Raw genomic sequence first — 13,687 nt, forward strand, 5'->3', positions numbered from 1 at the left:
AGGGCCCCATCTCAGATGCTGGAGAACGCTGGGGGTCGGCACGTGGAAGACAGCGAGCGCATGACTAAGAGCAGGAACCAGGTACTTCTAGGTGAGACCAGAGCTCAGGGTCCCCACCTCCCACTCGTGAGCTCCGTTAGCTGATCCCAGGCAGTGAGCGTTGCCCGCTAAACTCTGTCTCCCTTCTGGAAATTCTTTTCCATCAGGTGAATCTATTAAAAATCAGCAATTAAAATTGATGTAACGGAACCATCTGCTAGTGAGGGATCCTTTAGGCTCAGTCATAATCAAGAAGCTCTTTCCTTTGTGATTGATGTGACAGGATGAGGTGGGTAAAAAGCTGCTTACCATCTTGTGCTTAGCACAACTACCCCATGCTACAGAGCAGGGTAGCTGCAAGCAGCTGCAAAGTGTATGGAGCATTGCATCTTTCTGCCACTGCTTAGATGCCAAAATATCTTTTGCAAAGTGTTTTTGTAGGTGGCAAGGTGTTAGGGTGGTTGATTTGTTTCTAGGTTGAAACAAGGAACAGTCAACATGCAGCTTTTCCAAAAAGAGTAAATCCTCTCTCCCAGTCTCGAGGAATATGAGCAAACATTCGTCTTCTAGCATTATAAGAGTCACATGGAGTAGTGTTAGTGAAACTGTTTGTTCTGACATGGTGAATCTAAAGGAAAGCTGTTGGTGTTACCATGAAGCCCATACCTCCTACATAAGTGTTTCAGTCACAGTTTCTGTATAACCAGGAATTCTTGAGCACTCCGTGATGTCAACAAACCTGTTGATCAGTGTCTAGAGATACCTTAACTTTCTCAGCATCAGCAAAACCTGGAAGGTGGTTAGTAATGTTACCTTGGAAATACATGTGAAAGTACGCATGTGTATGGGAAGCTCTTCTGCATTAGTAGCTATTAGTTAGTTACTGGTATTTTGCCTTAATTCCTTTCATGCCAAATACGTGCTGGCTCTTCACCTCAGCACTGCTTTGTTTCTGTCACCTTGCAGTGGTGTTTGCAATGACTGCTAAAATCCTCTTCCCCGGTTCAGTTTGGTACTTGTAATGATATGAATCATTTCTAACTTGTGATAGTGTGAGTATAGACCCTGTCTCCCCTCTCTGAATTAAATTACCATGGCTAATGTTTCAGAATGAGCCGCTTCAATACGAAGGTTGTATCCAATAATTGGTGATAGAAAGGGATTAGTTTCACCTAGCTGTCCAGGTGCTGAGTAGCATCTGTGTGACAGCAGGAGGAGAGGCCTGTAATTAAGGAAAATCGGCTATTTTTCTTCAGGCTTGAGTGGACTAGGATGTGGCCCAGGGCTCATCCGCAGAGCTCCAACTCTCCGGGATTTTGGCCGCAGGAGACTAGTTCCACTCGAGGGATCCTGGGCTAATGCCTTTGCTATTGCTCCATGCCTGGGTGTAGCAGGGACATGGCCATGACTACAGATCGTCAGGGCAGCCTACAGCTTCATGAAATCATGTACAGCCAAGGGGCAATTCCTTTTGGAAACAGTTTTGATTCATTCAGAGCAATTTGAGGTGAGCTGCTTCACATGACACATGTTGTCGGGAAAGTAGGACAGCTTAGTAATAAGAGGTCACTGGAAATTTGGCACAGAACGTGAGGATGCAACAGACTTGAAGGGATGAAAACTTAATGAAGACTGGAAAACCTCAAGGGGACTCAGTTCAGATGCGATGTAGTTTCCGGGAATACCGACTGTTCTTCTGGTACAACAGGGTTTTGTACTACAGACATTTACCTCAAACAGTTTCTGGTGAGGCTGATATTCCCAGCAAAATATCCGGCTCTGAACTCAGAGGGACAGAGAGCCCCAGGGGCAGCTGCCCAGTTTGAATAGAGAGCTGAGTACGCTGGAGCCTGGCACCTCCAGCTTGGCTGCTGCCTCCCTTGGGCTCCAGGCAACTCCTCCTGATCCGTCTGCGAGGGGAGGATGCTCTTCAGCACTGAAGAGAAACGAGTGAGACTGTCATCGACAAGAGGATGGAAAGACTTCCAAAGAAAGCTCCCAACTGCACCGCTGCTCATCTCAGTTCAAGCAAACCTTGGAAAAATCCCTTTCTTAATGCCTGAGAATAAGAAGCAGCTGAGCACTGAGATTCCTCAGCTTGCCTTCAAAAGGCCGTGTCTTCTAATCATCTCAAAGCAGCCAACATGAAAGCTCTTTCCAGAGGGATGTCACAGAAGGTCACACCTTTTCCCTTGAATGATGAGCAGTGCTTTTAAAGGAGCTTAGTATAAACTTCAGGCCTGTGGCCCGGCTGATTTGTTTACTGTATACAGAGAAGCTGCAATCCTTAGCTAAGCAGGAATGGTGGCTCTGTCATTAGAGCTTAAATTGAACTTCAGAAAATCTGCATGCATTTCCTACAGTGATATAGAGCTCGTGTGATTTCAGGCAAGATATTGTATCTTCGTTGCCCTCAATTCACGGTCTTTCAAATAATAAAAAAGAGCAGATAACTGCACAATTCTTTAGAAGTCTTTTCCTTGAAAATGCATCCACAGATCACCCTCAAAAATCAGGAGGGAGGCCAGCAGCTGAGAGACAGAAGGCAAGCCGCAGAAGACTAAAGACAGATAAGTTTTGCATCATGTTGTTTGTATAGTTTGGATATTTAGGATAAAGAGTCCCTGCATTTTAAATACAAAAACACGGCAAGAATTTGGTTTTCCTTTTCTCTCCTCTCTTGTCTCCTGGGATATAAGCCCTTCAAGAAGTAAGCCCTTTTCTCAGTGTGTGCCCTGCCCAGTGCTGTGGGTCCCACTCTGAAGCAAAGGCTGCATGTGTGAAGGATACATTGAGCACCTCGGGATGGGCTAGAAATAAATGGGATCCTGCGAGGTCACTGGTGCTTGTTCCGATGACTGGAAGTGAGGAGCCTGCAGGTCACCTGCAGTTGTATCATGGCAGTCTGCCGAAGGGACCAAGGTGAGCGAAGAGAAAACCTTTTTTTCTCATTGTTTTTGCTTCTTGTTCCTCTGTGGTAAGACCATTATGAAAGCTTGAGCTAGTTCCATTCCACTGCAGGACTGATTCCTAAAGCAATCTAGGATGTGCAGGAGCTGCAAGAACCGGCGGCTGCTGCTGGCCTGTGCCCGCCCGTGGCTGGGCAGAACGTTCCAGAGGCAAAATCCAGCCTTTGCTGCTGGCGGCAGCTTCTACCCGTGCACAGCTTGCTCTTCCTGTTCCGAGATGTAATGGCCCTTTCCACTTACAGATGTAGATTTTGAGCTCTGGGATTAGTTTTTTCAATAATAACCTACTCAAAAGATATAAATTTTATTACTGAAAGTGTCAATGCGGAAATGGATGCTGTCTTCACTATGGTTATCACTGGTATACGTGAGTTTTAAAACTGAAAATGTATTTTCTGTGATGCCATAGTGCTGAGTCTAGGTCCGAGGATCCGTTTTCCAATGAAAATGAACTGAAAGTCGATAAGGATTTTAAAAGAAAATATCTGCCAGGCGGGTAGGACTGCTAGTCTGTGTAACTGAATGTTCTTAAGTTTACACTTCACACGTGATTCATTTAGACATGTGGTCTAAGTTGTGCTGAACCTCAAGTATAAAAGGCTACTGCCCTTGTGGTTAAGGTAACCTGTAGGTTTATTTATTTATTTTAATTCTCTGTTCGGATGCTCTATAATGCAGCACTGTGTTTCTAAGGAAGCTGTTACACGCTTCTGAGTAATGAGTTCCTGTTCTGAAAGTTGCTTCAAGATGTACCTGTTAGCTCTAAAGACAGAAATTCACTGGACAAATCAAGTACTCGAATACTTTAAGGTTGTTCAAACAGCAGTTTGGGTTTAACGGGTTTGGCAGGAGCTGTAATGTCCATAATGCTGCACGTGGCCTGTCTGTGTACGTGGAGGTACGTGGAGGTAGGAGCTGGGGCTGGTGGTTGCTGGGCAAAGCGCGGTGCTGTGAGCGAACCGTGCGGCCTGGTGCTTGGGTGCAGTGCAGCTTCCAGCCCACAAATCGCTTCCTGCGATTGCTCAGCTTAATAAAAAGCATTGTTATTTTAATGCCTTTCAGCACAGTTGGAAGCATGTGGTGCTGAGAGAGAATAATAATTTTCTTTACAGGGATCAAGTTTCAAGGGGCTAGAAATCTCTATTTGCCCTGCTTTTCTTGTTGGCTTGCCACTTGCTTAGCATTTTCAGATGTGCTGCACAGGTTTCTGAGCGAGGAAATGGGACATATGATACTTGTACTCTACAAGATTGTGGTTTCTCATCTCCACAGTGCTGCCTGTTTGCTTAATCACAAGCTAATTAAAGTATAATAACGGAGCACAGTGCAAAGCTGGGCATGACGCTTGCATGCAGCGTGTTCATGATATTTGCGCTCGTAAAATTCTCTGAATTCCTGACTTCTTTTCTTTGTGGCATTCAGTGAACACAAGTTCAACATCTCACAAAACATCTCTCAGGAGATGGTGGTCTCCTGCTTCTGGCAGTTTCTGGTTATATTAAACTTTGTAAAAGGTGCAATTTCTTGGTTAAACTAAACAAAGTTGTCTGAATTGAATGCTGTGAAAGGAAAACACTGTTTTACCAAATCCATAAACTTTAAGGACACACAAGTGTGTATTCTTTATGGCTAGACTGGCCTCAGCTTGACCTCGGCTGGCCATCTGGAACCTTATTTCCTAATAACATAGAGTCTGCTGAGTTTGGCTTTTATGACTTATGGCTTAGGCTATTAAATACAGAACATTTGCTTTCACAGGAACTACATAATTTTCAAATAAACAGCTGGCTGGAATATATACATTACATGAGAGAATCCATACTGCAAACTGTTCTCAGAGATGAGTGCCTTATCACGGGTGAGAGTAGTGAAGAACTGATTTCACAGATTTAGATTTGGAGCTGAGATTGAAGCTAGGAAGTAGAGCTAACTGGAAGGGGGTTTGATCACTTGTTTAAATAGGAAAAAAAATCACTGCATGAAAAATGCTCATGGGAAAGGATTGTTTCAGTGAACTCCCGATTTGGAGGCTTTGGAAGTGCCAAGCGCTGTGTCCCAGGCAGACTGAAAATGAAGAGGCAGTGGAGGAGTCCGAGGAACCTGCTGTGAGTTGGGCCCCAGACTTTGGTGCCATCTGTGTTGGAGGACGACAGACCTGCCGAGCGTGTAGTGGTCTAAGCGCTGTGCCTAGCGTGACTGTGGCTTGTACGAGATCCACAGCCCTTCGCATCCCTGAGTCTTCTGGGGATGTGCAGTCCTCGCTGAGCTCGCTTTTCTTGCCAAGTGCCTGGTGGCAGGCGCATGTCGAGTCTGTTTGCTGCTTATGGCCGTAAGGGTTTAGCAAAGAGGAGGGCAAACATGGGCAGACAGCAGATTGAGGGAAAAACAGGAGAACAGGGGAAAACTGTACCTGGACGTGCAAGTGACAGGGCGATAAGAGTTGGTGGCGACTGTCACAGGGCGCCCGAATGCTTTGCATGGTAAGGTTGGCAGTGGAGATGGCTCCAAGCTTGGAAAGTCAAGACCTCCAGGCAGTGCTAGAAGTAGAGTTGAGTTGTGCACTCAAAATCCATGGCAAAGAAAGCAAAAAGCGCTTGCCCTTCTCAACTAGCAAGAGACTTGGCACTACTTAACTCCCCTTCACCCTGTGACAGGTGACTTGGCTGCTCCAGATTGCTAATGGAGATAAGCAGTTTAGAGGTGATTTAGAAGATAAAGGGTTTAAAGCCTCTGGGACCTCTTGCTCTGCAGTTGCTCTGCTGTGCATGAGAAGTGCAGATATTGCTGGTGTGTGTGTGAACTGGGAATACACATACAGAAAGGCAGCGCGGATCCTTCCCGGAGGCAGCCCAGGATGCATCGTGGCACGTGTCCATGTGCCCGTCCACAGCCCAGCATGCTGGAAGCTGGTGCTTTGGGCCTTGTTGTCTCACATACGTAAGTCCGGTGCAAAGCCTCAGTTTAGATGTGGTTGCAGGGGGAGCTGCACAACCTGCCCAGCCTGGTCGCCATTCGGAAAAGTGAACTTGTTGGATTAAGGGAGAACAGGCAGCCGGGTGGTAACAGCAGCCTTGGGGCTGGCTCAGAGCTCCCCACAGACGCGCTGCGCTTTGAAGCTCGTCTGCTCCGCCGCCGTAATGCAATTTGTGTTAACGTGCGCGGTGGGAGGCAGCCGCTCGTCGCTGCTGCGGGCGGGTGGAATTACACCCCGCGCCGCCGCGGCCGCACTGCGCGGATTACCCGCTCAAGCTTCTTAGGAGAGCAGGGAAGCAGGGGCCGAGTGACCTTGGTTTTCACCCTGTCTCAGGCAATAACACCCTCTGTGATCCACAGGAGGTCTCTCCGTCTACAAATCTTCAAAATGCGGGTTTATTACTTTTTTTTATTCGAATCGTCTTCTAAAGTTTAACTGATACCCTTAAAGTGTATGATATCCCAGTGACAAGAAACGTAAATTCAACCCAAGCCTAAAAAGTGACATTTTTACTGTGTCTCGCTCTACATATCCATTACATGTCTGGAATATGGTTGACTCGTGTATAGGATATATGGAGAATATTTTCTGTTTCTGTTGTAGATCATAGCAATCTCTGTAAGATGAACACTAGTTTATTTGGAAAGGATTCTGAAATGAGAGGAAGGAGCCAAATTGATGCAGTATTTCTTGCTTTCTAACCTGTTCTCTGATGTCCTTCCTCATTTCTCAGCCACAGAAAGATTTCTCCCCCCGCCCAGCTCCTAAAGTTCCTACTTCGGTTTGTATATCAAAGACAGGGGATGATTTTCTGTTGTATCTTATTCCTAACTGAGGCAGGAAGCCCTGCTCAGTCGCCTGCGTCCTGGCTCTGTGTGTCTGCCTGAGAGCTCTGCTTAGGATCAGAACAAATTCTAGTTTTACAGCCATGAAGCTTAGTAAATACTATGCCTTATGCGCTCCAAGGATAGATTAAAGGTTAAAAGGGTTATTTAAGACAAATAATAGTGCACCTGCTCTGAGGCAGGTTGCTCTTTATGTCGTTCATTTACAAAGAAAAAAGGAAAGAGTCCTGGTTATTTCATACAGACTTAGTGTTAGCAGTGTTGGGCAAGGGGCCTAGCAGTGCTAAGCTGAAGCAGGAGCCACGTGGTTTGTGTATGTGGTGTTGAGGTGAGGCCAACGTGCCTGTGTCAGACTGGAGATTCCTTGGCTTTGGATCACTAAGACTTCTGTCAGGTTTGACTATTTGTAGGAAACAGCAATTGACTGAAAAACAGCCTCTAGGGAGCCCTTCCTCTCCAGCCTGGGAAGCGACGTGTCCACGCAACAGCGTGGCGGTGTCTGAAATAGCCAAGACTTCTTAAAGCAAATGGCAAAAACTGAGGTATAGCGGCAGCCTCTCGCAGTTAGCAGTGAGCCTTGGGTGCCCTTCTCTAGGAGATTCATCCATTAGGCAAGTTAGCCAAGTTGAAACCAAAGGGGTGTCTGTGGCAAGGCAGGGTCGTGTCGGCAACTCGGAGTGACCCCAAGTCTTCCCACTTTACTGAACAACGGAGGAAAAAATAGGCCAGTTGTTCATTTTACAAGTCTATTAAGCCATCGTAAGAATTTATAGGAACTCATTATACAATAAATTATATAAAATAGCAGGTGGCACATCTCTCGAGCACCTCGCATTAAAATTCATCTTGACAAGATCAGGAAAACAGACCCCAGACCTATCTACAAAGAAAGGGAGTTGTAGTTAAAAGCAAAGGAACATTAATGACAGGTCTGCGCTGGTGAGTTCGGCAAAACGCTTCAAACGCCTCAGCAATAATTGTCAGCAGAACAGCTTCTTCCCCGGTAGTTATAAAATCGGATATACTATTAGAGACACCATTAGTAAAACCCAGACACTGTGTATTTTCATCAAATGCAGCAAATGTCTTCGTCTAGTGGTTCCCGAAACACAACCCCCCTCGGGCTGCCAGCTGGGCTCCTGTATTCAAGCTGTGAAAATACTGATGTGCTTGCGCTCCCCTTTGCCCCCCTTGTCCTGCTCTGTCACCTCTTTATTCCCTTCTTCTCGGCAGCTGCGAATGTAGCCGGGTTGGTGCTGCCGAGAGGACGAGGAGTCGCCTCCTCCAAGGCGACCGGCGCTGCTGACGCTGATCTGTGTAAGCGACCGCGCGGCGTCCGCTGCCGGCGCGCGCTGCGGGCTCCGCTCACCCGCCGCGCCGCGAAGCCAGGAGCGCCTCCAGGCCTCCTGCTCCGCCTCACGGTCACAGCCCTGCCTCTGTCTTCTCTCTGTCTCCTTCACTGTCTGGAAAATGAGCTGCCCAGGCGAGCAGTAGCAGTCGCGTGATATTTCCACCATGAGGAATCTTTCTCACAAGTTTTAACTTTTTTGACTTAAAAAAAAAAAAAAAGCTAAGAATTTGATGTAGATTACTGTAGTGGAAAAGGGATTTCTATAGTTGCCAAACAAGTGGTGCTACTTAACTGGTAGGAATTAGAGGGTGCTGAGAATAATCCAGTTGTTTTTAATACAGAAGCAATTTAATAGCTTTTTAGAATAAATACATTTTTGCTGGCAAGATCAGCACTGCTAGGTTTTGGAGCGTTAAAGCCTGTTGTAAATGAGCAGGGCAGTTGTGGGCCAGGCGCAGAGCGGCGCGAGCCGCTGAGCGTCAGCGCAGCCTGGCCCTCGTGTTGCTGTCTGCAGCCGGAGCCTTCCCCACCATCTCCTCTCCTCATCACCAGCTGGAATTCAGATGCATTTGACCTTCAATTCTTGGCACTTTGGGATTCAGTTAGAAATAACTGCGTAGTGAATTCTGCCCTTCAAATACCTTTGGAAAAGATATTTCAAATCTTTTTCTTCAAAAAGAAAACCAGTTTTTCTTTTTTAGTGCCTGTCTGAAAAATGTTTGTAGTTTTAGCTTAAGCATCTCCTGCTGATGGGGAGCGTTGGGGAGGGAATGGAAAGAAGGCACAGGATGGTCTATGAAAGGATAAACTGCCTGAAAAGCTTTGGTGCTAACAGATCAGATCCATTTGCCTGAGTCCTTTATTCTGTGTTTGTATGTGAAAAGCATTAGGTTGTCCTCTATTAGCTTTCCTTGGTAGATCTCGAAGAGCCTTACAGAAAGGAGTTACAATCTCTAACATGCACGCAGGCTAAGTAGGATACAGTGAGTGATATGTTCTGCCCATAAGTGAATTGCAGAGCTAGGAATAAAACCCAGGTATCCTTATTGATTTTACTCGCTAGGTTGCGGTGGGATTCGTTGGGATAAGCAGGCATGACCCAATGAAGGTTTTCCTTTCCAAAACGTGACGCCTTTCATCTGCTGCCTCTCTGTTAGGAGATGCCCATGTCCAAGAAGCAGCCCCATTCCTGCCATGGCAGCAGCTGCTGCCCGGGCACTTGGAGGTTAACTTCTCTTGGATGAGATAACTGCCCTGAATTGGGAGCTGCGGCTCCTCCATGGGGGCGGGTGTCTCCTACTTTCTGGGGGAAGAATCTGTGAAACATCTCATTTTCTTCCTAGTCAGGAAGGGCTGGAAATGCCAATTACAACCTCTCCCCAGCAAATTGCTGGGGCAGCGAAACTGCCTCCTACTGCTGCATGTTGTGTTTTGGTTTCCTGGTATTTTTGTGCTCTGCTGCTGGCTCCTATTTATCCCATTTACTGCAGTTGAGCTTTAGCAGGGAGGTGAATGCCCTTTCCGCGCACAAGTCTTAGGGTGTAGGTTCACCGGTGGTTGAGGGGGCAATGTGAAAGCACTGAGATAAATCCTACCTCCTTGTGCTTAAAAATGCATCTAGTCATGAGGGATACACGTGAGTCCACCCTCAGGTTGGCATCCTCGTCGAGTGCATCTTGTGTGTGTTTGTCCTGCCCTGGTCCCGGCTGCGCCGCGTTATTTAGCACTGGTGACACACGTGGGGACTACCGGGATGCTGAGCGCCCAGCTCGGCTGTTGAGAGCATTGATCCTTGCTGAGCCAGAGCAAATCGAATGAGCTTGTGTTAACATTCCTCTTGGTCCCGCGGGTGGGTAGAATCGATGTCGGCTGGAGCTGCTTTCTGGCACAGCTCGTTTAATGGAACTGCTTACTGCACGGGATGGTTCATGAGGCCGTTACCGGCTGCTTTTCTTCGGGCAGCTGTAGGGAATGGGCAGGTCCCTGGCAGTCCTGAAGTGAGCTGTGCGCCACAGAGGAGCCGCGCTGGCATCTCAGGGGAAGCTTGGGAAATAAAGCTGGGAGAAAAATGCACCAACATAAGTGTTTAGACGTATGTTGCATTTTATAGCCCTTACAGTGTTGGGTTTATAGAGACTGAATAGAGACTTAATGGTGTCTGTGTCTCTTTTCCTTTGCAGGAACAGAACATATTCCTTGTTTAACAACCAGACGCCACACATCCTATCGCCTGCCTAAACAGGTATGACTTTTTACTTGTTATGTAGTTTGACATGGAGGCTGCTTCCACAGACCGGGGAAACTTTGAGAGAAGAGCAAGAAGAAAACTCCTCCTAATTATGGGATACCTTATTTTCCTGGGGTTAGTTCCCATTTCGGTAATCCTCCATTATACTTTAAAAGCCTTTGGTATCTGAGGAGCTGTTGTGCCATTGCCTGAGCACTTGTTCTCCTCCTTTCAGCTTAGCGAGACCCAGCTGTGTGCAGCAAGGGTGTAAAATGGTGTCGCATAAAGGGGGAACCTGAGAGATGATTTTGTTGCCATGCAAAACCAGGGTTCATTGTGCCCTGCTGCTGCAGCAAGTCGTGCTGGAGAAGAGATGGGAATGGTTTGGCCCAGTAAGGGCACATATAATCCTGCACCATATCCAGAGTTGGAAGTGATTGAGTTAGATCAAAGAAATGCTCTTCGAGGAAGAGGAAACTTTGCAGGGACTTGCATCTCAAAAGGCTGAAAATAAGCACCATAAGGAATCTGTGCTGCCTGTATCTTATGAGCAGAGCTATTTGTTTTTCTAGTATTTCCCAATACAAATGTATTAATTTCAGGTTAGTTTAAAAGCAAGTATAGTTTCTGTTTGCACTATCAAATGAGTTTGGGCACACAGGAGTGGATTTAGCTTCAGACATCTCATATGAAGCCTGAGGAAGAAATGCAGTAGAGTAGAGCAGGAAGGGTGGCAAAAAGCCCCAGTTTCTGCTGTCACAACTGCAGCTGGGCAGGGCAGGGCGAGATGCTGCCACTCGCTCTGGGTGAGGTTTTGTGCTCGTTCTCATAAAGCAAAATCAAAACCAGAAGGTTCAGTGAGTTTGGGAGGTGCCTCAAAAAGCTCATTGAGGTGCATTAAAATGAAGGACAGGAGGCGTCTTGGGGTGGCCGTGGCCTTGCAGGTATCTCCTGTTGGCTCAGCAAGCTAGAGAAGATTCAGGCTCTGCACCCTCTAAGGAGTGGTGTAAAAATAAACGTGATCTTCAGCTGGTGAAAATTACTCCCCACCCTCTGTTGTCATTAATTAAAAGGTACTTGATTATACCAGTTAAGGGCATGTTTCTTCTGCAAGGTTGTACTTAAGAAAAAAAAAAAGTAGGAGCAATTAATAAGGCGTGATTGATTGGAGATATTTATCTTTCTGTGGGCTGTCACTCTGGAGCTTATTTTCCTGGAATATGACAAGCTTTTCAGATTTATTATTTAGCATTTGAAAAATGTAACATGAATTTGGTTCACAAATAAAGGAATATAGAATTATGGAGCACTTTAAATCTATTTTTTTTTCCTGCGCTTTTGTGCTTGAAGTAGAGCTTTGCTGCTCCCCATAAGAAATCGATGTCAGGCTTCTGAGGCTGCCGAGGTACTTAAATAAAAAAGAAACATCAATCACAGCTTTAAAGGAAGGCAACCTACTGATACTAGTGAGTGAAAAAAAGTTCCATAATACAAGATCTGGGCTCTGAGTGGTTTTATGCGTGCACACGTGCACATGTGCTCGCTTTTAGTGAGTCTCTTGTTGTTATGCTCAATTTCTCCACTGCTTTTCTCTGTGTTACTTCCATGGGAAGAGTGGCACAAGCGGCCCCATGGTTTGGGAAGGGATGTTGGCCTTCTGGACCCTGACCTGCAGCAGTCACCAGTGCGAAGAGAGGCCAGCTGATGGTTGCCTGCTTGCTGGTGGCTGTTCTGCAAGCACGAGGTCGAGGTGAACAAGCTGTATCCTGAGCAGTTTTATGTGCCACTGTTTTGTTTCATTAGGTTAGGAGCTCTTTGGGTGCAAGCGCCTCTTATATGTGCTCTGTCGACAGCTGAATGCACTTAAACTGAGCAGTACACAATAACTTGCTCTTCAGGCTTAGAATATCCCCTCTTTGGCTGTAGGTTATTGCTGTGAAGGAAGGTGTTGGCAAGCAACGATTAGAAGAGCTTTGAGGTACAGTGATACTGGCTGATAGAAACCTGAAAGATTTCCTACAGTGATAAAATGTCATCTTGATTTCTAGAGTCATCCAATGGAGAAGTGTTCTCCTTTTGCTCACTTGTTTTTTTTGTCAGTGATTTTTGTAGCAGGACCTCATTTAATGGACACCGTTTGCATTATTGCAGGGGGAAAATGACAGTGGGAAAGGAATTAAAAGCAGACAGTGAGAAGTATAAATCAGTGGCATTCGTGCTGCCTTCTCTTTTCCCGTGCAGCCATCATGTGTGTCCCCTTCTCAGCAGATAAGGTTACAAAGAGACACTTCCATCTGCTCTCCCAGCCGGTTGTGGCATTGAATCCTCTTTCATGAATCTGCTCAGAAATAGTCTCCCTCCTGCTGACCAGGAGGCTGTTCTCTAATCTCGCTGGTTGCTGGAAACCTCTTCCCAAACTCCTGCTCAAATTTATCAATGGCCAGGGTGTTCTTGTGCCAAACTAACCTTTGGTTTTCCCTCCTTTGTGTTCATTCCTTATTATCAATCTTCCTCCCGCTTCCTTTGATGGGATGGCTACCACAGATTATAATCAATCTGCATCTTCCCTCCTTTCTTCTGACCATCTTTCAGGCTGTTACCTGCGCCCGCTCTCGGCTGACAGCACCTGTTTTGAACATGAGCAGTAAAAGCAGTAAACTGCATCACTTGTATTTATCAGCTGCGATCAGGCATCTGCCACGTTTTGAAAGGGCTTAGGCGTGCTCGTTAAGCACTGGCAAGGAAGGAGAATGTCCCCTGTCACTAGTAAATTGTGGTGATGACGGTGCTGGCGTTAGTAATAATCCTACCTAGCAGGCTGAGTCACTAGTAGATTCTTAAAAACTTGTTTATAGCCAAGAAGCAGAATTGTTCAGGCAGAGGTTGTGACTTGCTGCAGCTTTTCAGTAAGCACCACCCTGGCTCCTTGGAAGCTGCAGGGGGCCTGGGAAGCTGGTGGGACTGCTGTAATCCTTCCTTTTGCCTGTGTAGGGATGGGCAAAGTTGCCTTGGATTTGAGGAAGCGGCACTGGACCTCACGCTGTGGGGTGGCAGCACTCAGTGCTTTGGGCACGAGCAAGCAAGGTGAGCTAGCAAGCTGATTCCTGCTGTTGTGGAGATCTACTGTAGCTGAGGAATAGATGGTCTTTTGTATCCCCAAGAGTAAATGCGTTATGTTCTGCAGATCAAGAAAGTCTGGTGTGCTAAAGCTGAGTTTTCACATTTCTGTTTTCTTTCCCTTGATCACATGGCCAGAAAGAAAACGTCATGGAGCAGGAGCTC

At 46.5% G+C, this 13,687-nt stretch overlaps 1 protein-coding gene across 9 annotated transcripts in view; it reads left to right on the plus strand.

Moving 5' to 3' along the window:
* Nucleotides 1–13,687, plus strand: part of MAP2 (microtubule associated protein 2) — a 157,466-nt gene that overhangs the window by 66,803 nt on the left and 76,976 nt on the right. For all 9 annotated transcript variants that reach the window (XM_026048837.1, XM_026048844.1, XM_026048883.1 and 6 more), the window contains one exon: nucleotides 10,359–10,420. The gene's annotated coding sequence lies outside the window, so the exon portion shown is untranslated. The remainder of the gene's footprint in view (nucleotides 1–10,358; nucleotides 10,421–13,687) is intronic.

This window comes from Nothoprocta perdicaria, unplaced genomic scaffold (assembly GCF_003342845.1).
Source record: "Nothoprocta perdicaria isolate Ctin4 unplaced genomic scaffold, notPer1 scaffold_11, whole genome shotgun sequence".
Classification (NCBI taxonomy): domain Eukaryota; kingdom Metazoa; phylum Chordata; class Aves; order Tinamiformes; family Tinamidae; genus Nothoprocta; species Nothoprocta perdicaria.